We start from the raw sequence: 23,780 nt of genomic DNA, 5'->3' as shown, positions 1-23,780 counted from the left end.
ATTGGAGTTATGTGCCAGATAGAACTGCTCATTGTTTGCCTTTCACCCAAAGGACTCCAAAGATACTTTGAAACAAAAGATTCCTCTGGGAATCATCCATAAGTAGAAAATGGAGAATTTCCTTTCCCCCAATATGCCTCTATCCAACCTCCCTATCCTGGAGACATGAATATTAGCCAAATCAGATCAGGAACATAAGCAGCAGGAGGTAAAAGATACATGCCCTCTTTCTGACTGTCTCAGCTCTTGGCATATATATATATATATATATATATATATATATATATATATATATACACACACACACACACACATATACATATATATATAATTATATATAACATTATTATATATATATAACATTACCATAAAATGTAACTAATTAGCTAAACTAAAAGCCCTCACCAATGTGTCAGTTTTAAATGTTTTAGCTCCCATGGTTCTTTAATATACCAACTTCATGAAAAAGGAAACAAGGAGGTGGTGGGAATGGGGACAGCCCCATGAATACATTTTTTGACATTTTGTTTATTATCATTTTATCTAGGCTAGAGGTAAATGGATGAACTTGTCAGCAGAAATCTCTTGGTGAAGTAAATAAAGAACCTTAATAGGCAAGGAGAATAAAACCAACTGCAAATTGCTCACAAACAGATCTAATTTATTGGTTTCTTTTTCACTGAGATTCTGGTCTGGATTCTGGCTTTCCCAGAAGAAACAGCTGAACGATGATATGAATCCAGAGGCAGAGGAAGTGCTCTACCAGGTAGAAAAGGGGGAAATGCAAAGATTCTCCTTGTGGCCTAACTTTTTTTCTGAAAGTTAGTTGCCTTATTGCTGCTGTGATATCGCCATGTAAAGCTAAAGCCTGGAAGGTCACTTCTATTTTTATTTTCTGGTCTCAGATAATAAGCCCATGCTACATTCATGAAAGAAAAATATTGAATGTGGCCACATCAGTTATAATATTATGGCTATTTGGATTTAAGCATAATAAAGATACCAACAAGGGCTCCTCAGTTATTAATATTTTTTTCAGGTTAAAAGGCAGCAATAAATCATAAAGAGCATTTCCAAGCAGTAGCACTTTTATAGAAAATTGCTTGCTATTTAAACAAAATATTTGCTCTTCATCTCAGGAAAATATGTGGAAGTTTCTGAACAAGGAGCTGTTTTACCTTCTCTCTGCCTCCTGTAATTAGCCCCACCTGACTTGAAAAAAAAATTTTTTTATTTCCTTGCCCAGACCACAGGAAAATGTGGGGCTTAAATTTGCTTTGGCCAACGGGGCAGTTCTGTCATCAGTAGCCTATGTTTTTCCACAGAATTTGGAGTTCTGAATTTGAATATTTGTTCTGCATCCATTCTTCTGAGAGGGCTGGAGACCTCCATGTTGCTCTCTTCTGGGCATGGATAGAAATCCTAGACAGAGAGTATTGATCCAATAGATGTGTGTAGACATTTCTGCCCACTCCTTGTTAATATTGAATCTCCTTCACTTATGCCCTTACAAAAATATGTCTCAAGAACCCAGAGCCCAAAGGTCTGCACGAGAAGGGGCCATTTATCTTCAAAAGTTGGTTTATTTACATCTTGGGGTGGGAGTTGGGAGGAGAAGGTCACACAGATATTAACCTATCTTTCTTCACTTCTGGATTAGACTTGCAGGTTAGCAGGAAGTAATGGATATTTTAGACTCTTGCATAGTGCTCATTTGATCTTCTCCACTTCGTTTGGGTCTCTTAAAAATCTAACAAATTTGACTACATCTCAATGATCTCATGGCTAATACTGGTTTATTGTTTATTCATTTACACTAGAAAGAAAACATAATCGTGAAGATTTGTTTAAATATTCCCTTTGGCCAAAAATAACTGTGTAGATGGCAGATGGGATTAGAACCACAGGTGAAAAATAAACTAACCCACCTTTTTTTAGGCAGCTTGAGGTGTCAATTTCATACTCTGCGTTAAACGTGTTTTTTTTCTCTCTTGAAAATAAGTCCCTAAAAAAAGTTCCTGGCATTCCAAGTAATGATTGTAAATCTACCAAGTTAATTTATGAACCAATAAAGTTCTGTCAAGTCTCCTTCTCATCTTCTGGAAAACAGGTCTGCAGAGAGGAAAAAAAAAAAAAAAGACCAGCTAGTTACTAAGGAAATATATTTTGCTTCTCATATATTCCTCTTAAGCCTTGCTTTAGAGTTGGCTTCTGTGCACTGTGGGATATGGAAATCCCTACAGACGCAAAAGGTATTTGGGGTGATAATGGTCTACATTGTTAGATGGTAAGGCTTTAAGGAAATTAACAATAAATGCATCAGTATAATATCCAAACTACCATCAGATTAAATTCAAAATGCTAAATAAAAAGCTGAGGCATTTGGTTCCTTAGACATATAACATAAAATCAAGGCTGTTGCAAAGAGACAGTATTTAAGATGCTCCTCCTCCTTTTTTTCTTCAGTAAATACCTTACAAATTTGTCTGAAATTTTCAGAATTTGCATTAATTGAGGTTTCTTGCCCGTTCATTTGAGTTTTGGTGTGAAAATACATCAAATTGTAACATACAAAAAGCTGCTCTCCCAAGCCACATTTCATGACATGATTTCATCAGATGGTCTTAATTTTCTGCATGACATTATCTTTCAAGCTGACATAAAACTGGGCTGTGATATTTGCATCCTCAAGACAGAACACTGAAGCTTAACTATGTTTCTGCTTGTGTGGGAATTTGAGACACTTTTACTTTGAGGAATCAACAAATAAACCTTCCTAAAATGAAAATAAAAATATTTCCTTTACTCTTTGAATGACATTTTCTTGCCTTTTAACTTAAGAAACACTTTTGAGCTATTTTAAACAATGCTATAATATTCAAATCAGTTGTCTCAATACATGTGAGGTGTATTATCTCTTGAAGGTCCCTGAAGTCCAGATCAATTAGTCAAGGAGACTTGACTATTTTACCTGGCTAGTATCCATATAATTATAAATGTGAAAAAAGAGATGTTCTTATGAACAGAGATATTGAATATTTTAAACCTTGAAATCCAGACAAACTTATCACTAACCTTTGAATTGGAAAACCTCACCCTTGACTCCTTTACAGGCTAGCTCTCACTAGGCAAGTCTCCTAGCTTTGTGTCATTAAGCATATATTTCCTGAGTACCCATGACATTCTAGGTGCTGTTTGGGATATATAAATTTGAAAATATTTATTTATTACTCTAGAAATACGGAAGATCAAAACTGGAAGGGAATCTTAAAGTGAAGTCTAAGCAGTTGTAGATATGAGGGAAATGAGACCAAACTGGGTCAATGACCCATTCAAGATGGGATGCAGAAGTGGTGGGGAAAAACTGGAGCTCAGTTCTCTCAATTCCATCCTCTTTCTAACACTCCACTATCTCCCATTCCTCTCTCACACATTTCTTAACTAGATAAAAAGACTGTGAGAATGTTATTACTTGGAGAAAAGAATAGTCATTTCCCTTACTTACTAAAGTTTCATCCCTAAATTTTTGTTTGTTTGTGTATTTGGTTGGTTGGTTCTTCATTTTAATAAAAAGGAGGTAGTGTACTGGATTGTTCCTGATAAGCACAGGTCCCATTAGAGTCTTGGCATAGTAAGTACACAATAATCATTCTAGCTCCTGCACATTGCATTGAAAATGCTCTTGTCAGGCCCTGGCTGCTGTGGCTCGGTGGATTGAGCATCAGCCTGCGAGCCAAGTGTCGCTGGTTCGATTCCGAGTCAGGGCACATTACTAGGTTGCATGTCAGGTCCCCAGTTGGGGGCGTGAGTGAGAGGCAACCACACAGTGAAAAATAAATAAATAAATAAAATAAATGGGCTTTATTTAAAAAAAAAGAAAGAAAGAAAGAAAATGCTCTTGTCAAGGTCACCAATGAGATCTGTATTTCCAAGTCCACTGATGCATTTCACTTCATCTCTGATTAACATCTGAGATAGCTAATACTCCCCATTTGGAAGATGTTCTTCAACTGTCTGCAAGGACACCATGTGTAGGGCTTCTCTCTTAGTGGCCATGCCTTCTCCGTCTTCTTTTCTGATTCTTCTCTCTTCCTGACCTCTGATCCAAAGTGCTACAGGTTCACCACTCAGAGCTCTTCCCTTTGTTCTCTACACACACTCTCACTGTGAGTTTATCCAGTCATCCCCACAGCTTTGAATACCGTCTACATTCTGACAATGTCCTTGTCCTGGCATGTAACTTCAGACCTAATCTCCTCTCTTATCTTCAGATTTTAGGTCAAACTGCCTTCTCATCATCACCACTTTGATATTTAACATATACTTATTAGTTAAGAAAACATTCTGCTCAAAATAACAGTAAATTTGATTGACATGACAGACTTACTTATATCACTTGGTCCAGAGGAGATATTCTTGCTCTGTGATGACACCAAGAACCCACTCTCCTTCTATTTTCTTTCGTTATGATGCATATTTGCTTCTCAACATCGTGGATGGCTACTGCAATATAAGTCTTCTTTCTGCATTCCAGGGAAAAGGTGGAAAAACTAAATAATATACAGGAAAAGCCCTGACTGGTGTGGCTCAGTGGGTTGGGTGTCGTCCTGCACAAGATGATTCCCAGTCAGGGCACATACCTGGGTTGTGGGCCAGGTCCTTGTTTGGGGGTGTGTGGGAAGCAACTGATCAATGTTTGTCTTGCACATCCTATGTTTCTCTCCTTTTCTTTCTCCTTCCCTTCCCCTCTGTAAAAATAAATAATATCTTTAAAAATATATGCAGGAAAAAAAGCCTTCTCATGAAGTTAGGCCTTGTTTACTTTTGTCTTCTTTTATTTCCAAGGAGTTCAGCCAGGAACATCTACCTACATCTTACTAGCCAGAACTCTACCTGAGGAAGGTTAGGAGTTGGAGTATTTCATTTTTCAGTTTCTACTCCAAAGGATGGAAGGGAGAGGGGAGTGAAAGGGTGTTGACCGAGGTCAAGTACATTACCTGCAACAGCATTTCATACTCAAGATGTGTTCCACATCTAAGTAAGTCACCCCTGCGTTTTTCACACTCATACAAAAACTTTTGTCATCACCAGACTTCTTTCTTCCTCTCATAATATACATCAAATTCAACAGCAAATCCTTTTAGATCTACCTCCCAAATACACCCAGACTCTGACCATTTCACTCCACTTCTTCCATCCTCCCCTTAGTCTAAGCCTCCATCATCTCCTGCTTGAATTATTAAAACCCCTCCTAGCTGGGCTCCCTGTATGCTTGCTTTCCCACTGTAGGTTATTCTCCACTGAGAGACCATGTAGCCTTTTAAAACCTAAGTCATGTCACTTCTTGCTCAGAACCATCCCATGACTTCTGCCTCACTGAGTGTCAAATTCCAGCTCCTCATAAACAACCTGCAGTGACCTCCTTGTCCATTCTTGCCCCTGCTCCTTCTGGGCCGCCCTCTGCTACAGCCACACTGGTTTCCTCGCGGTTCTTCTAGCATACCACTGCGTCCTCCTGCCTTGGGGTCTTTGTGGTGTTTCCTCTATCCAAAGCCCTCAACTCCTACACATCTGCAGGTCTTACTCCCCACTTCCTTTCATCCCTGGTTAAATCTGATGCAATTATTGAGCTTCACACTGAATTATTTATATAAAGTAGCAATCTTACCCAAATCCATCTCTTTTTGTCTCTTTACATTGCTTTAATTTTCTTTTGGACCACGATATTTTGTATGGGTTTGTGAAATTTTTTGTTCCCTCAACTAGAACATAATTTATAAGACACTGAGGAGTTAATTTCATTAATTGTCTGCACATGGTAGTCTCTCAGTATTCACATAGCAAAATAATGCTTATGGGTGTCAAAACAATGGGAGATACATCATATGCATTATCTGATTTAATCCTCACAACCCCATGAGGTAGGTTTTATTACAATCAATAAAACGAAGGTTTAGAGAAGCTTGCACCTTACCGAAGACTTCACAGTTTATAAGTGGCAGAACCAGATTTGACTACATATGTATCTGACTCCAAAGCCCAAACCCTTAACCCCACTTTTTATTGCCTTTCAATAAATATTGAAAGAATGATTGATATATTTACAGAAAAACAAAAGCCTAACTGGATTTCCCTTGTTCCCTGGAGCTTCTTACAATTTAATTCCATTTGCGCTGGATGCTCAATTGTAGCCTTTTTTTTCTTCTGTGTTCTAATTTTTAGAAGGAGTATTTCACAAACCTCAAGAATTCTCTAAAAGGAGTTTTCAGAATAACTTCGCACTCCCTACCCCCATGGAGGACTGGTATTATAGTAGTTTGGACATTCTTTGTATGTCTTTTAAAAGATAATAAAATGTATTAGCACTGCCTAATCTAATGGGTACAAAGTAAATATACAGAAATCTAAGGCATTTCTGTACACCAACAATAAAATATCAGAGATAGAACCTGAAAGAAAAATTTCATTTACCATAGCAACAAGAAAAATAAAGTACCTAGGAATAAACTTAAGCAAGGAGGTAATAGACCTGTACTCAGAAAACTACATAAGACTAAAGAAAGAAATTAAAGGAGATACAAATAAAAAAAAAAAAAAAAAAAAGAAAATAAAATGTATTAGCACTGCCTAATCTAATGGACTAAGGTGGAGGGAATGGAGACATATTTGTAGTATTGAATGTTTTCTTTGGATTCTCATTTTTTAATTTAGCTGGTTGCCTGGCATTTCTTCTAGTGAGACACTTGAAGGAAATTTTAAGCAAGATTAAAGAATCTACTCCTTAGGAAAGTTTAAAAATAGAATTGATACATTATGTAAATTAGAACAGAATCAGAACCTCAAATAAATTAGGCTAGATTTATTTAACAACTGTTTTTATTAAAATAGAAAGTCAATTCTAGTGGACTGTGATACATATTTTCTGTGAGTGGTACTTTATTGAGAAAGTTTGTAAAGAAATTTGGCATGCGCAAACTGAATTCTGTGTGTAGCATGGGACAGAAAACTTGATAATCCAAACTGTTGTATTCATCTGTGTGCATATATACATGTGCATGTAGTCTGTGTTTGAAGTGGTGCTGTATCTGGGTCAGCCAGACAGAGGAGATTCTGGTCAGAACTTTAATTCCTTAAGACTTTGTTTATCTGGTCTATCAAAGATAAGCTTCTCCCTATCAGAAAGGTAGGCTAATGAACATGATTGGGTTCACCCTGTTCTGGCATCTTAACAATATCTGAATTAATTTTTAACTCATTTTATTTAAAAAGAAAATGAAAAATTAAGAGTTAGACCATGGAGAAACTATAGATGAACTGAATCTTCAGCTTAAGTAGATAAATATATATAGCAAAACCCATAGAAGAGTCGTCGTCGTCGTCGGCAGCCGTCCGTCTCGAGAGACGATGGTGTAGCTTCTTAAGAGTCTATCTGCACCGCCGAGAATGGCTGTGCAGTCCGACTCGGGAGTGACACAGTATCTGTCTCCTCCCGTGTTGAATCGACATCTTGCGATGACGCTAGAGTGTCCTCTCCAGTGAAGCTGAAGCTACAGAGCCTGGGCAGGGTGATATGGAGGGTCTGCTGTTGCCCATGCAGCAGACCCCCCCCTCTCTTCGCAGCTGAAGGGTCCAAGGGAAAGACGGAGTCAATACAGCTTGGCTTCAGGTGCGCCGCAGGAGTTGCCGGTGTTGACTACAACGTCAAACCGCCTTAGGGACTCCGGCTCCGGATTTTCTGTCGGGGTTTACTCCCTTAGCCTTTCCCCTGAAGAGGTATGCCGCAAGGCAGCGGAGGTTTTTTGGAGTCAGAGTTTTCCTTCTCTGATGTACCCTGACTGGAAGATCGAACCAGCGACACTTAGCTCGCAGGCCGACGCTCAATCCACTGAGCCAAACCAGCCAGGGCTAATAGAAGAGTAATCATACAGTTTTTAAGTGCCACTGATTTTATCTAACCAGCCCCCAAGCTATCCATTGGTCAATTGGTCAGCAAATGCAGGTTTTCTTACACAATTCTCAACCTCTGATCCCTGAAATTGACTTGCTGACCTCTTCATCTATCATACTGAATAGCTAAGAGGCTATATTTTAAGTAGTTTACATAAATATTAGCTAAATTCAACCCTCTGAAGTAGGAATTATTATTATCTTCTGGCACATAGTAGGCATTCATAAAAAAATGAGAAAATTAAAGCAGAGAGATTAGGTAGCTGCACAAGGTCACTTAGCTAGGATGTGACAGAGCCTCATTCAAACCCAGAGCCTGGGTTTGTTGTCACCACTGCACAATACCATGCCTGCAAATTACAGAGAACTCTGCTGATTAGCCAACAGCTAGTGCCTGCTAGGTCATTAAAGTACACAATTTCTGCTGCAGCTCTGCAGAGTTCAACATTTGCTGTGATTGCTGAAACACCATTTAGAAGGAAGTTCTAGATGGGAGTTCAGAGATCCAGTTCCAAGTAACAGCTCTGCCACAAGCTAGCAGCATGACACTGGACAACTTAGAGCCTCTTGACTCTTCAGTATCTACAACTGTAAGATGAGGAGGATGGACACCAAATGACTTTAAGGTTACTTTTAGCTATAACATTTTATGGCTCTGCTTCCTCTATTATCTGTTCCTATTTCTATCATTCTTTAAAAGTTATAGCAATTGGTTTTTGAACAAATATGTGCACTACAAAGCTATAGAAGGTACTTCGCAGCGATACTGAAGTGACTACCTGTGTAATGTCCATGACTACTTCTAGGGGTTCAATGTCTAGAGTGGGAGACGAACAAAAACTAATGATGCACAGCCTCCCTGTTAGAAGATTATTTGTACAAGAGGAAGTTGCTTAAAGGGAAACCACTTTAAATGGGGTCCAAATTTTTGTATTGTGATTTCGTGTTGGAAAATAACCTAAAATATGTGAAAATAAGTATACATCTTATCTCATACTGACACAGTTTCTATTATATTATCAATTAGCTTTAATTTCTAAAATGAGAAAATAGTGGATTCTATTTTAACCTTTGGGGTAGTATTTTTCCAACAAATTTTATGGTAGCCTGATTGAACAAATGATTTCAAATTCGACTGACTATGTTATCATAAAAATATAGATATTTTTGCAATATTCAAGAATCTTTGATTTTTCTGGAGGCCTCTATCCTTAAATGCTAAAATCATTCTTCATTTGCTCTTCTTGCCCATTTTAAAAAATAAAATGGTTGATTTTTACATGATTCTTGTTTGTCCTTCATTTTGCTGGTCACTCAGAGAGTTAGGTTAATTTTCATCAACTTAATTTTTTCAAGATATTCTGCTTTGCTCCATTATCTAATTGTTGTTCTTGCATTCTGTGGTACAATATTTGACAATGAAATGCTTACCAATAGAAGTTTTGTTTTGTTGGGAAGAGAGAAATCCTGGACCAAGCTTAATAAATAAGGATGTTTGTGTAAGAATTGCAAGTGCTCAGTACATTAGAGAATATTTTCAAATTATGTCAGCTTTTACATCCCTATGAAACCTAATAACTGCAAGAACTCAGACATAAACACTTAAATATCAATGATCTCCAGTACAATACAGGTAATTATGGCAACCATATTTAATTAGATTTACAGATACATACACAGATCTCATTGATCTGCTTTCACTTGAACACTTAACTGTACTCTACACATATTCACAAGGCTGAGGACTTTTTCATCAAGAAAATAATAATTCAGTTCAATGGCTAAATGCCTTGTATATTCATTTTTGGAGGAACTACAAGGAAACTTTAAGTCTTAAATGTTCAATGTGGCAGAATAAACTTAGAGAACATCTTTGTCATTTACCACCAACCTAAAAATGCCCCAGCTGTTTTTATTATGTATTTGAATAGAGTATTAATTTAAAATATAATTAAAGTTAATGAAATCTTTCTTTCTTTTAAGGGAAAGGTATTTCTTCATCCTCCTAACAATGATGTGAGTGCCAGACCTTTGCTCACTGTTCATACTACTTCAGTAGCATTTATAGTCCTTAGAAAAGTGCTTAGCATGTTGTAAGAGCTCAATAAATATCAACAGATATTAACAGATTAAATATAGCAAAGAGAATATCCTCATATTCCTTGGTTGCCTTCTCCTGGGCTCCAAACCCAGAATAGTGGAAGGGGTAGAAAATGGAAAAGGCCAATGAGAATGCTGAAATGGAGAAATAGACATCAGGATACATAATAATATGATGAAAAAAAAGCTCCAAAATCTTCTTCACTGACTCACCAAGGGACATATACTTTCTCTCACTCTTATTTGTTTCTGTCCCTAACATGCTGCTATTGTTGGAATTGTCACCTTGCATTGTAATTTTCATTTAGATGTATCTTTCCCTACTAGACTGTGAGGCCTTTAATTCAGTGAGCATGTCATAGTCATCCCTCTATCCTTAGCACCTAGCAAAGTACCTGACATGCCACTAGTACTTAATAAATATTTGTTAAGTGAAAGAATGAACATCTGGTGGATGAGTGTGGATAGCTTTTAGAAATGCATCTTATAGGTAAAGCAAACTGTGCACAGTAGGACTGGGCATGGACCAGTGTGTGTAACTGTCAGAGTTCTGTAGCAATGACTAAGAAGACCACTCAACAACCAGGCCTTTTCCTTTTAGAAACACCCATGCGCTATCTACTGCTTTAGAGCTTCAGCAAAGCTAGAGCCTGGGCCATGACTTCTTGAACTCCAACTCTTTCAAAAACCATTATTTTTTATTTTAGTACTTCTGTTATACACTAGTTTTCTTTCACTCCTCTTGATGCTTCCTAGTATTTCACAGCCATACTCTGATGTCTGGCCTCTGTGTGGCCTAAAAGGTTTTGTAATGGCATCAGCTAAGTGCATCCAGGCCCAGAGGCAGAAAGGTGGATCCAGATGCCCCCAGTGAGTTCTTTTAGCAGTTAAAGTCCCTGATGTGGAGCCTAACAGCAGTATGTCTGCATTTGCTACACTTTTGTTGACCATCATCTAGTAGCTACGATCTTTTCTAAACAAGGACTGGAGAGAGAGAGAGAAAGGGGGAGAGAGAGAGAGAGAGAGAGAGAGAGAGAGAGAGAGAGAGAGAGAGAGAGAGAGAGAGAGAGAGAGAGAGAGAGAGAGAGAGAGAGAGAGAGAGAGAGAGAGAGAGAGAGAGAGAGAGAGAGAGAGAGAGAGAATCGAGTAACATATTGGTGGATTGGTGGATGCTCTATGAAGTGACAGGGAAAAGGAGAAAAAAAAATGTCTATGTTTGTGTCCTGACTGGATGAGCAAGAAGGAGGGAAGGGAAGCAATGAGTTCCCAGTAAAGATATTTCAGTCAATTTTCTTCACAAATAAACTATTCCACAATTAATAAAAAGAGGTTTCTTTTGATGATGACCAGCTTAAGTGCACATTCTCTGCAGTAAAGTAGCTTTTAAAGCAAGTTTAAAGGGTTAGATGGGTCTAGAAAAATTTATAACCAGCTGCCTCTGCTTTTATGCCCTGCTAGCATCATCATCCTCCAAATCCTTCCCTCTCCCCAACCCAAGGGAAGAGCAAATTTTCATTGGTCCAGATTAGTGCTGAGTGATGACTTTTTGGCATCTAAACCAAAGTCAGCTCAGTCTACCAGTTCAATTTCAGGTCACAGATTGGGGGTGATGTTTTGGCTACTGACTTAAATGTGTTAATTTTTTAACACTCACCAGGTTGCCTTTTGAAGTTAACACCCTTTTAGGGAAAGTAAGGGAAATTCACACCTCTTCAAAGGCAACTGTTTTCAGAAGTCTTACAACAGCTTAGTGTATGTGGATCCATATTGAAGCTCATCACTTTTCCAAGCATAAAACATTTGTTCTGGAATTTTTTTTGAAGATCACATAGATAAAGAATGAGTTTATTTGTCTGTTAAAAATATTTGTTAAAGATACAGCATAAGATGTTCTCATGCTGGAAACTGTAGGGAGGGATACCAAAGTTATTTCTTTCCTCAAGGAAGCTGAGGTCTCAGGGGAGTCACTGCATCTTTAAATGCGTGTCCTGTCTTCTCCATTAGATTTCTGCAGGCAGATTCCTCTTAAGCTCCTCTATTTTATTTATATATTTTTTTAATTTTCTATTTCTAGCCCAGAGCCTTTTCTAGAGGACATATTTAATAAATGTTTTTTGATTGCCACTCCAAAGTCCTGGAAACTCATGAAATTTTCTTTCCATCTTTGTCTTCATACTCATTCTGATCCAGAAGTCAAAAGGTACCACGAAACCAACAAGCACATGAAAAGATGCCTAACTATCACCAATCATTAGGAAAATGCAAACCAAAACCACAGTGAGCTACCACCTCATGCCTATTAGGTTGACCACTATCAAAAAAAAAAAGGAAAAGAAAAGAAAAGAAGTGTTGGCAAGAATGTGAAGAAATTGGAACCCTTGTGCATGGCTGGTGGGAATTTAAAATGGTGCAGCTTCTATGGAAAATAGTATGACAGTGTCTCAATATTTAAAAAATAGAATCACCATATGATCTAGCAATCCCACTTCTTAGTATACACCCAGAAGAAGTGGAAGCAGAGGCTCGAACAGGTATGTATACCCATGTTCATAACAGCATTGTTCACAATAGCCAAAGACGGAAGCAATTCAGTTGTTTATCAATAGATGAACAGATGAACGAGACATGGTATATGCATGTAATAGAATGTTATTCAACTTTAAAAAGAAGGGAAATTCTGACACATGCTACAACATGGATGAGCCTTGAGGGCATTAAGCTAAGTGAAATAAGCCAGTTACAAAAAGACAATAATGTATGATTCCATTTACACGAGGTACCTAGACTAGGCAAATTCATAGAGACAAAAAGTAGAATAGTGTTTGCCAGGGGCTAGTGGGAAAGGGAACTAGAGAGTTGTTTTAATGGGTATAGAGTTTCAGTTTTGCAAGACAAAAAGAGTCCTGGGGATTGGTTACACAATGTGAATGTACTTAATGCTACTGAACTGTACATTTAAAAATGGTTAAGATGAAAAATTTTATGTGTATTTTACCACAATTTAAATCAGATATCATTCAAAATAATAAATGAAGCAGTTATGTAGCTGAAATGCAGAAGGATGCCCTAATTCCCTCAGTATTCTTAAATGTGAATGATGCAGGTCACAAATAAAATTTCACTCTGATTTTTATGAGCTGCAATATTGGAATTGTATCAATTTCAGAGTCCATTAACTTTTGATAACCAGAGTGGTTGGTGATGTACAGTAGATGCTTTGTGTGTAGATGAGCGCAGGTGTATGAGCACACCCTGACCCACACTACTGTGTGTACATTAAATACAGAAGAAGGCAAGGCACATGTTAAATACTAAAGGGGTAATAATGACTGTTCTTTAGAGGGAAGGTCTGGTAATTGATGCAATTTAAATGCACCATGACAAATATTTAGTGGTAAAATGTTCATTTTATCAGAAACACATCTCTAAAATGAGGCTTTGAGAAAATGCTGCTCTGTGTTTCCAGTATTGCTCCCACCGTTGTAAACTTTTTCAGTTTATTCTCAATTAGTCACATCAATGCTGTTTTGTACCCCTGACATAAAAAGATATTCTTGTAAGTAATATAGCTTGGGAATTTAAAGACTATATGCTATTAGGGAAGAACTTTTTTTCTTTCCTTTTTTAAAGGAAAAAAATGCCCTAAACACTGTAATGAAATGTTTTGTGTCTACTGTCTGCAGTAGGAAATGTGGAATTAAGGAGAGCTGTAACATATAAAGACTCTAGACCCGCATATGATTATCCATATTAAATTGAAGTAAATTTACTTTATATTGCTCACTGTGAGTTTCTCACTCGCAAAACAAGATTTTCCCCCTTTGGCCTTTTCAGTTTTCACAAATCCAAATGCCTGGAATATTTGGAAACTCAAGAGTAGTTTAGGTTGCTTTTATTCTTTTAAAATATTAAATTAAACTTTATTAAAAGTAATTAACCCAAACTAATCCCATTGGATTGGCTTTTCTAGTCATTATCTCTCAGCAGGAAAAAAAAAAAGGCAGAAATTGATAATATATGTATATTTTGTAAAAATTCTTTTGTTTAAAAAGTTGCAAAGAACAGGTTTTCCTGAAGGACTGTAGTTTGGCTCTTCAACAGAGAAAATATATTTAAATATACATATTACATGTAAGCGTGTGTATTTGTACAAATATATATAATCTTTTCCATCTTTAGAAGCTAAAATTAGACATTGATACCACATACCCCACGAGTTTCAGGTGTTTATTTGGGAACCCCTCAGTGTCTTTTTTTCCAAACCCATACCTAACCAATTGCCAAGTAGTCACCAGCCCATGTGGCCTTTCCTTGTCTATTATTGTGATCTTAGTTTTGGATTTAGTTTTTTCTCTACTTAGATTAGTGCAGTCATGTCTCTGACTCTAGAATTTCTCCAAAAAAGTATATACATCTACTGGTGCAAAATTAATCTTCATTCAATCATCTGGTTTTTATCATGCCCTTTTCTATCTCATGAAATTCCAGGGGTCTCCATACCCCAGTACATCTAGTCCACCCCCTTGATTCGTCTTTGAATTTTTTCACAATCAGGACCTAGCTAGTCTCTCCAGATTTATCTTCCACTATCCCATGGGAACCCCACATCCAGCCACATGGCTTTTCGCAGTTTGCATAATACTTTCTCCTGTGCTTCTGCTATTTCTTCTATGTTGAACCCAAATAACAATTTATTGATTATTGGAATTTTATCTTTTCTTCAGAACCCAAAGCCAACTGCCATTCTTTCCATGAAGCATTTCTGTATATTAAATGAAGGTGAGTCAGACTTCTTCTCCTGCATGGAACTGATACTATGATGTTTTATATCTTAACTTTCTGTAAAGATCCCTTAGCACCTACACTTTTGCCAGGAGCTGTGCTCTATCTATTTTGATGTTTCCAGAGGAACTAATGCTCTGTTTTCTGCATAGTGAATATTTATTGATGGAATATATTTAGTTTACACAATTTCCATAGTTTATCGAGTAAATTTGTTGTTAGTTTAATTAACTAAATTAATTAATTTACAGAAGAAAGTTCATGGATTATTATACCAGTACAGTAAATTCAGGAAGCATTTATTGGGATACTTGCTTCGTTCCAGGCAAGTCCCAGGTATTGGGAGATGAAGAGCCTCAGACCAACACACCCCAGGCCATCATAGGAACTGAATCAGGAAACCAAGGAATAGGGAATGGCTGCCACTATGCAACCTTCACTCGAGCTGAAGACAAGCCTCGGCACTCATAGAGCCAGAGTGAAGAGGAGAGTAAAAAGCAGCTCTCATGATTCTTCTGAACCTGACAATACTCTGTTAGATACAGAACACAAATCTTTATAGTCCCTATTTTCCTCACCATTTTTTCTCTCCCCAGTGAAGTCTGACATCAAACTCCCTTTTCATTTACTGATCTGCTCTTTCTCTATGACAGTTTTTAGGATTTACTTTTTGTTTTTGATGCTACTATCATATGTCCAAGTTGTCCAAATATGAGGCTTTTTTCTTCAGCATTATTTTTTTGGCAAGACCTGAGTCTTTTAAATCAGATGTGTTTTGTCTTTATTTCTGATTAATTTTCAGACACTTCATCAAATATATTCTCTTTTACTTACTTTTACTTCTCCTTCTGGGTCTTCTATTGCCCATATCTTAATATTTTTTCTTCTAGCCTCCATATCTTATAACATTTCTCTTAGGTCTTGGGTTTGCTTCCATTTTGTCTTCTGGGAGAAACGCTTGACCAGATTTATTTTTGAGATAAATCTATTAACATAATTTATAAATTAAATTTATTTTTAAATTGATTAAATTTATTTATTTAAAATATTTATTAATCCCATGCAGCAATAATTTTGTCAATATATCTTCTAGGGAAAGGGAAATCAAGGAAAGCATAAACAAGTGGGACTACGTCAATCTAAAGAGTTTCTGCTCAGCAAAAGAAAACATCAACAAGATGAAAAGGGAACCAACCATATGAGAAAATATAAGATACCTCAGACAAGGGTTTGATTTTCAAAATATATTAAGAACTTATGCAACTCAATACCAGGAAGACAGACAAGCCAATTAAAAAATAGGCAAAGAACCTGAACAGACTCTTCTCCAAAGAGGACATACAGAGGACCCATAGGCCTATGTAAGGATACTCAACATCACTAGCTATCAGAGAGATGCAAATTAACACCACAGTGAGATATCACCTCATACCAATCACAATGGCCATCATCAACAAATCAACAAACAACAAGTGCTGGCGAGGATGTGGAGATAAGGGAACCCTAGTGCATTGCTGGAGGGAATGAAGACTGCTGCAGCCACTGTGGAAAACAGTATGGAATTTCCTCAAAAACCTAAAAATGAAACTGCCTTTCCATCCAGGACTCCACTGCTGGGATTATGCCCAAAGAATCCTGAAACACCAATTCAATAGGGGTACCGTATTATCTCACCTAACACAGAAACCTAATGAAGGAAGAAAACAAACAAATGAGCAAAATAGAACCAGAGGCATGGAAACAAGGGGCAGACTAACACTGACCAGAGGGAAGGGGAAAGGAGGAGGAAGGTGGAAAGAAAGGGAAGGGTTTAGTCAAGGAACTAGTTATAATGACCCATAAACACGAACAACACAGTGGGGAACAACTGTGTGCGGGGTAGGGGTGGGGACAGGGGAGAGCAATGAGGGAAAATGGTACAAGGGTAATGAAAAAATTTTTTTAAGTTCTAAATTAAAAAATAAAATATTTATTAAAATTTAATAAAATAACTTTTGAGGTAATTTATTTTTGAGACACCTGACACTTTATTTATGGATTTCCTTTTTGGGGGCTGCCATATATTCATAAACTTTAAATTAATTTCTCTTCATAACTTATAATTGTTATCAATATCTCAATTTACCAATCTGGGTATGTTTATTATGTTTATTTTAAATTTGTGTTCTATTTGATCCATTAATTTTACTTCATATGAAAAAATCAGTTTCAGTTTTGGTCTGTCATAGTGCTTCTGCACCTCATATAGTTGACTGCTTTTCAGGAGAATACTGGCTACACCTCTGCACTTACAGTCTCCAAGCCAGCAGACCTCTATACCATCCAGATATTACCCTATCAGTCCGGCTGGCATCAGGCTGGAATGGTACCAATGTTTTTCTGCTTAAAGGAGATTTTGGGGTGAGTAATAAATGTATCTAAGAATCTTACCTCCAACCTCTCACTCAAATACTACATTTTTTTTTTTCCACTCCAGGCTATTCATCTATACCTTCTCCATGCACAGACACAAGGATTCAAATATTTTCTGCCTCTCCAGGGATTTTGCACAGTTTTTTCACAGATACATTATCCTTTACCTTTCTTCTGCGGCATTTCCAGAGTTGGGTTCTGAGACATCAAGCCAACAGGTATGTTTACTAGCCTGTCTCAGATATTATTTACATAATTTCCCAGTTTAAAAAATGGTACCTATTTTTTTTAAGGTGGAGAAGCTTTATTCATTCTGACTGGATATTTATCTTCTTGTTGGTTAATTTTTTAAGTATATTTTATTGATCATGTTATTACAGTAGTTTCAAATTTTTATACCTTTGCTCCCCTCTGCCCAGTACCCCTCTTTCCTCCAGCAATCCCACCCTCCTTAGTTCATTTCCATGGGTCATGCATATAGTTCTTTGGCTTTACCCTTTCCTATATTATTCTTAACTTCCCTCTATTTTGTACCAACCGATTATGCTTCTTAATCCCTGTACCATTTCCCCATTTCTCGCCCTTCCCCCTCCCAGCTGATAACCCTCCAAATGATCCCTATGCCTATGATTCTGTTCATATTCTAGTTGGTTTAGTTGGATTTTGTTTTTATTTTTTAGATTCAGTGGTTGATAGTTGTAAGTTTGTTGTCATTTTAATGTTCATAATTTTGATCTTCTTTTTCTTAAGTAAGTCCCTTTGACATTTCATATAATAGCTTGGTGATGATGAGCTCCTTTAGCTTTTCCTTGTCTGGGAAGCATTTTATCTGCCATTCCATTCTAAATGAGAGCTTTGCTTGATAGAGTAATCTTGGTTGTAAGTCCTTGCTTTTCATTACCTTGAATACTTCTTGCCAGTCCCTTCTTGCCGGCAAAGTTTCTTCTGACAAATCAGCTGATAGTTTTATAGGCACCCCTTTGTAGGGAGCCCTCTGGTTTTCTCTTGCTACTTGTAAGATTCTCTCTTTATCTTTCACCTTTGGCATTGTGATTATGATGTGTCTTTGTGTGGTCCTATTTGGGTCTAGCTTGCTTGGGATTCTCTGTGCTTCCTGGACTTGTATGTCTATTTCCTTTGCCAAATATGGGTTTTTTTCTTCATTATTTTCTCACATAAGCTTTCAATTTCTTGCTCTTTCTCTTCTCCTCTGGCACCCATATTGTTCAGATGTTGGCATGTTTAAAGTTGTCCCAGAGGTTCCTAAGTCTCTCCTCATTATTTTCCATTTTTGTTTCCTCATTCTGTACTGGTTGACTACTTTTTTCTTCCTTATGTTCCAAATCATTGATTTGAACCTTGGTTCCCTTCACTTCACCATTGGTTTTGTGTGGATTTTCCTTAGTTTTATTTAGCATAGCCTTCACTTCTTCCCTTATGTGTTTGCCATACTTAAGCATATCTGTCAAGCCTGTGAGCACCTTTCTCACCAGTGTTTTGAACTCCGTGTCTGTTAGGTTGGCTATCTCCACATCACTTAGTTCTCCCACTGGAACCTTGATCCATTCCCCCTTTTGGACCATACTTCTCTGTTTCCTCATCTTGATAGGCTCCTGTGTTTTTTTGCCTCTGTGTCTTAGGTAGAGTTGTAAGGGGTGGAGCCTATATTTTCTCATCAGTAGAGGGCGACCTGTTTCACGTTCTGGCGCTGTATGTTAGGGAGAGGTTTGAGAGGGAACAATATCTCTTGCTCAGCACTCACCCCTTTTCCAGGCACTTTTCCCACTTCCGTATGGGACTGGCACCTCTCTAGTTGTTGCCCTGGCTGTCATTTCCAGAGTGGGTGGGTCTGCAGATGTTCTAGGATTGTGGGGCCCCTTTAAACAAGCAGACTCTGCTGAGAGACTGGCAGTTTCTTCCTCCACCCAACCCCCACTGGTTTGCACAGTCAGAAGCAATGAGGCTTGATTTTCCCTGGCGCTGGGACTGTGAGCTGCATGATCTGCTCTTGTTTGGGAGTACTCCCCAGGAGTTCCTCCTGGTTTTTTAAAATGTGTGACTGTATTTTCTGGCAGCATGCCACTGCCACCATTGCTGCCGCCACCACACCACATCCCCTCTGTCCCGGTTCCACCCCTCCTACCTATCTGGATGAGTATTTCTTCTTTATATCTTTGTCTGTTGGACTTCCATGCAGCTTGATTTTCTGAAAGTTCTGGTTGTCCTTAGCTTTGAGGTAGTTGTATTCCTTCTTAGTTGTGGAGGGAGATGCAGAATGTCTGTCTAGGCCTCCATCTTGGCTGGAAGTGCTTAATTCTTTTAAAAATATTTTATTTATTTATTTATTTATTTATTTATTTATTTATTTATCTTTAGTGAGAGGGGTAGGGAGAGGGGAAGAGAGGGAGAGAAACATCAATGTATGATTGCCTTTTGTGTGCCCCCAACTTGAGGCCTGGCCTGAAACCCAGGCATGTGCCCTGAATGGGAATCTAACAGGCGACCCTTTGGTTCACAGGCCAGTGCTCAATCTCCTGAGTCACACTAGCCAGGGCAAAATTGTATCCATTTTTATGTTCATTTACCAAATGAGCTATTTTAGGAAGAAGCATTTATATTTGACATGAAAATCAGGATTTGATCTTGGCTGATGTGTTCTGGGCTAGCAATATGAGAAGCATATACAATTCAAAGAAGACATGCCTTAAGTTTAGGCTACTAAAAAGTCTTAGTATATAAGTCAGGGTTTCATCTGAGAAGCAAACCATTAGGATAGATAGAGATATAGACATCGATATACTGAGGTCTGTCTGGAAAAAGTCCAACCATTGTTAATTTAATGAGAATGGTTTGCGCGCGACATCAATGTAACACGGCAGCCAAGGAGAGTGGACTGGAATACGCATGTGTGAACATTGAAGACTTCACTGTACCAGTCAGTGGGGGTGGTATACACCATTGAGTGAGCATTTGTGTTGTGTGGCCATGGTATTCAAAATGACTGAGCGAGTAGAACAATGAATGCATCAAATTTTGCATTAAGCTTGAACATTCCTCCATGAAAACTGATTCAGAAGGCTGCAGCTATGGGCAGCTGGTGATTGGCAGCTTCACCATGACAGCATGCCTGCTCATGCATCATATCTTGTGCAGAGGTTTTGGGTGAAACATTAAATCACCGAAGTGACTCAGCCCCCCCTACAGCCCAGATTTGGTGCCCTGCAACTTCTGGCTTTTTCCCAAAACTAAAATCACCTTTGAAAGGGAAGATATTTTAGAGCATTGATATGATTCAGGAAAATACAATGGGGCAGCTGATGGTGATTGGGAGAACTGTGTGAGGTCCCAAGGCGTCTACTTTGTAGGGGACTGAGGCATCATTGTCGTGTGTACAATGTTTCTTGTATCTTGTATCCTCTTCAATAAATGTCTCTATTTTTTCATAGTGCGTGGCAGGATACTTTCGGGACAGGCCAATATATATACATATATCTATCTATATACTATATTCATATCTATATAGCTCAATGAAATAGAGGGAGAAAAATTTATTACAGTGACTTTTTCTTACCCAATTATGGGAGCAAACTAAACAGTTTTGTAACGTTGTTTTCTTAACATTTTATACTGGGCTTGAAATCCTAGGAGCAGGGAGTTGAGGAGGGAAAGTTGAACACGAGGAGAGCAAGAATAAGCAAGAGCCCACCAATATAAGCTATAATCCACTTGTCAGTTCTCAATGTTTACAACATAGATAGTAATTGTGTCTTACAGAATAAGTGAGTTTTTCTCTTTACACCTGTTCCAGGAGTTGAAAAAATTGAAGGAGAATCCAGGGAAATATAGAACAGCTGCAGAGAAAGCTGCTTCCCACACCAGTGAAGTCAGCCAACATGACCGAAAAGGTGCATGAGCTGCAGAATTTCCTGGTGACCGTGCCCTGCCATTTTGAGACTATAAAATAATATGACCACTGCTTCACTCCCACCCTCCAACTGTCAAGCAAAAAAAGTCTCTTGTGGCCTTCCTTAACCCATACCATACAGGGAAAGGAGTTCTGGGAAATGTAATTCAACCTTGCCAAATATCTATAGCTCTTCATTCTCTTATCATATTCTACCTATTAGCCCCATTAAATTAAATGTTAGAAAGTCTTTCCTATGGCAAGGAAAATGAATAAACTCTTATAGAAAAGAATATATTCTAAAACCCCTCCTTAAACTTTCTACTTTGATTGATTACTCAAGATTTCACAGATCAATTTCAACCAACTGACAAAAAATACTTAGTGTACCAACCATGGTCCTGGCAGGAAACAGATGGCACCCTCAAATTAAGTAGATTTGAAGACAATTTACAAGGGACTAGTTAAAAAGCAGTGGTCAGGTTATAAGAAATTCACCGTCCTAGTGAGTGCTCTGGGGCTCGCTAATAACAGTGGTGCTCTTGCCGTACTCTTGCCCAAAGTGATGGGAGTGCTTGTTTACTGAGGGAAAGTCACACATAGAGAGCTGCCTTAAGAAAACTGGGGACCTTCCAGAAAATGACACAGCCAGTCCAAGTCATTCTGCAAATTGATGAACCGGAAGAATACATATTTTGATCTCTCTCTCCTCATTTAATCTGATCTTAGGACAGAGATATCCCATTGCCCAGACACAACAAATGCCAGAGGGCAAACAAATTCATTCTCACTCTCCCAAGGCTGAGAGTATTGTGAAGAAGAGTGGAAAATATGTGAGAGTAAATTAAGACAAGATTCACCAAAACCATCATCATCATCCGCACAGAAACTAGAAAGACCTAGAAATCACTTGGGCCATCTCTGTTATTTTAAGGATGAAAAAAACAAACAAAAAAACAAAGTGTTAAGTTGTAATTTATTAGAATTTAAGGTTCCTTGAGATCAGCACTATCTTGCTCATATCACGTAATACCTAGCACAACGTCTGGCTCATAGTAGGTGCTCAGTAAATGTTAAGTGATTTGATTGAATCACAGAAGACAGACACAATTTAAACATTAGAATGCCACCTCCAAATAGTATCTTAATTGTCAAATATCAGAAATACTAGAAGTGGAATTATTTCACTTTCATTGTTTACTCACACCCCTGCTGTAAGTGATAAAAGTCAGAGAGCAGGAAAGGAGAAAATGAAAGGGCCTGCATGATCTACCAGATGTGTAATTAACCTCCAATTAATCTGAATAGGCTGCAGCACTCTTCTGTTAAATCTTTTAATATTGAGCCTAAGTCCTTTTTTATGCCTTCGCAATTTCACAACAGCCAGGCAAGTGCTGAAGCCTTCTTACATTTGGAAAATGACTCCATATTTCTAATACTAGTTTCTTTTTTAAACTATTTGTAAGTGATTTATTGTAGTAGCAATTCAGATCATGATAAGATAAAGGTTTTTAGAGGTTATTAAAGAATTTTGGGGAAGTTTCTACAAAGATGCTAGTCTTCCATTGTCTGAGTGATAAGGCAATTTAACAATTTATGTCAAAGTTTGCAAAATGTGTTTGATAAACAGTTTGCTCTGCAGGCATCAATCATACTTGCTCTCCATGGTGTGTTGTATTTTTCATGAAGTGAACTTTAGTGACTTTGCCCATCTACAGGTTTTCGAGATTGTGGCATGCTAAAGAGAGCTTCTCATCTCGCCCTGCACAGTTGCATTTCAAATCTCATAATGGAACCGCCATAATGCAGGTTGCTGACATAAACGCCTTCAGTAGGTTTGGTAAGAAAGGAAAGTCTGAGGAAGCTGGTGTCATTGGAAAGGGAAGATTCAAATGCATCTGAGAAAAATAGATGTACTGAGGAGAAAGAGATCAAGCATGCATGTGAAGGCACACTTACACGTGCACAGCATTTCTAGGTGGTGATGATAAGGATCAAATGGAGATGACAGCATTCCATATAACTGTAAGTCCTGTACTCACAAAATGAGGCATTTTATAGGGAGGCATTCCTGAGATAAGGTGGAGAGCAGATTTCCAGTTTCATCTCTGGTGTTTGCTATGTGTCCTCATCTGGAAAATGAGCATAATAATACCTGCACCACCCACCTCATAAGGTCTTTCAGAGATGAGACAGGAAAGCATAGGAACCCCCTTTGCAAACTAAATCATTATGCAAAGGGGCCACCATGATAAATGTTGGCTTAGGAGACAGTATATATTTATCATTCTTTCATAATTTAAAAAACAAAATACCCAAGACCACAGGATAACTTGGTTAACATACGTTCATTTGACTTTTTCAAACCTTACCATTTTAGAAGCATTTGCAACTGCTTATAAATCACTTCTCAAAATTGCCCTGAGCTGAAATGATATTTCTGAGTGCATGCTAAAAGCCTATAAATGCTTCTGTTCTTGAACAAAGTGAAATCAGGTTACGTTAATAGAAGTATTAATTAATTTGCTCTAATTTTATTCAGCAGAATTAGCATTATTGAAAAGTCTTTACCTTTCTTGAGTACCCTAAAGTGCGTGAGGCTTTAGAGATGGGGGCTCCAGCTGTAGCACCTACC

At 37.9% G+C, this 23,780-nt stretch overlaps 2 long non-coding RNA genes across 2 annotated transcripts; one reads left to right on the top strand and one right to left on the bottom strand.

Annotated features, from left to right (window-relative positions):
* Positions 1-648: 648 nt before the first annotated feature.
* LOC150015219 (uncharacterized) lies at positions 649-23,780 on the bottom strand. Its single transcript, XR_016509975.1, has 4 exons — positions 23,717-23,780; positions 4,641-4,748; positions 4,388-4,523; positions 649-2,112 (listed from the first exon to the last, which is right to left on the bottom strand). It is a non-coding gene; the product is annotated as an uncharacterized LOC150015219 (long non-coding RNA).
* Positions 17,088-21,365, top strand: LOC150015220 (uncharacterized). Its single transcript, XR_016509974.1, has 3 exons — positions 17,088-17,194; positions 17,306-17,459; positions 21,050-21,365. It is a non-coding gene; the product is annotated as an uncharacterized LOC150015220 (long non-coding RNA).

Source organism: Furipterus horrens, unplaced genomic scaffold, assembly GCF_987537825.1.
Source record: "Furipterus horrens unplaced genomic scaffold, mFurHor1.1.pri manual_scaffold_3, whole genome shotgun sequence".
Taxonomy (NCBI): domain Eukaryota; kingdom Metazoa; phylum Chordata; class Mammalia; order Chiroptera; family Furipteridae; genus Furipterus; species Furipterus horrens.
Note: the sequence above shows the minus strand (reverse complement) of the source record. Positions and strands in the feature narration are given on the sequence as shown.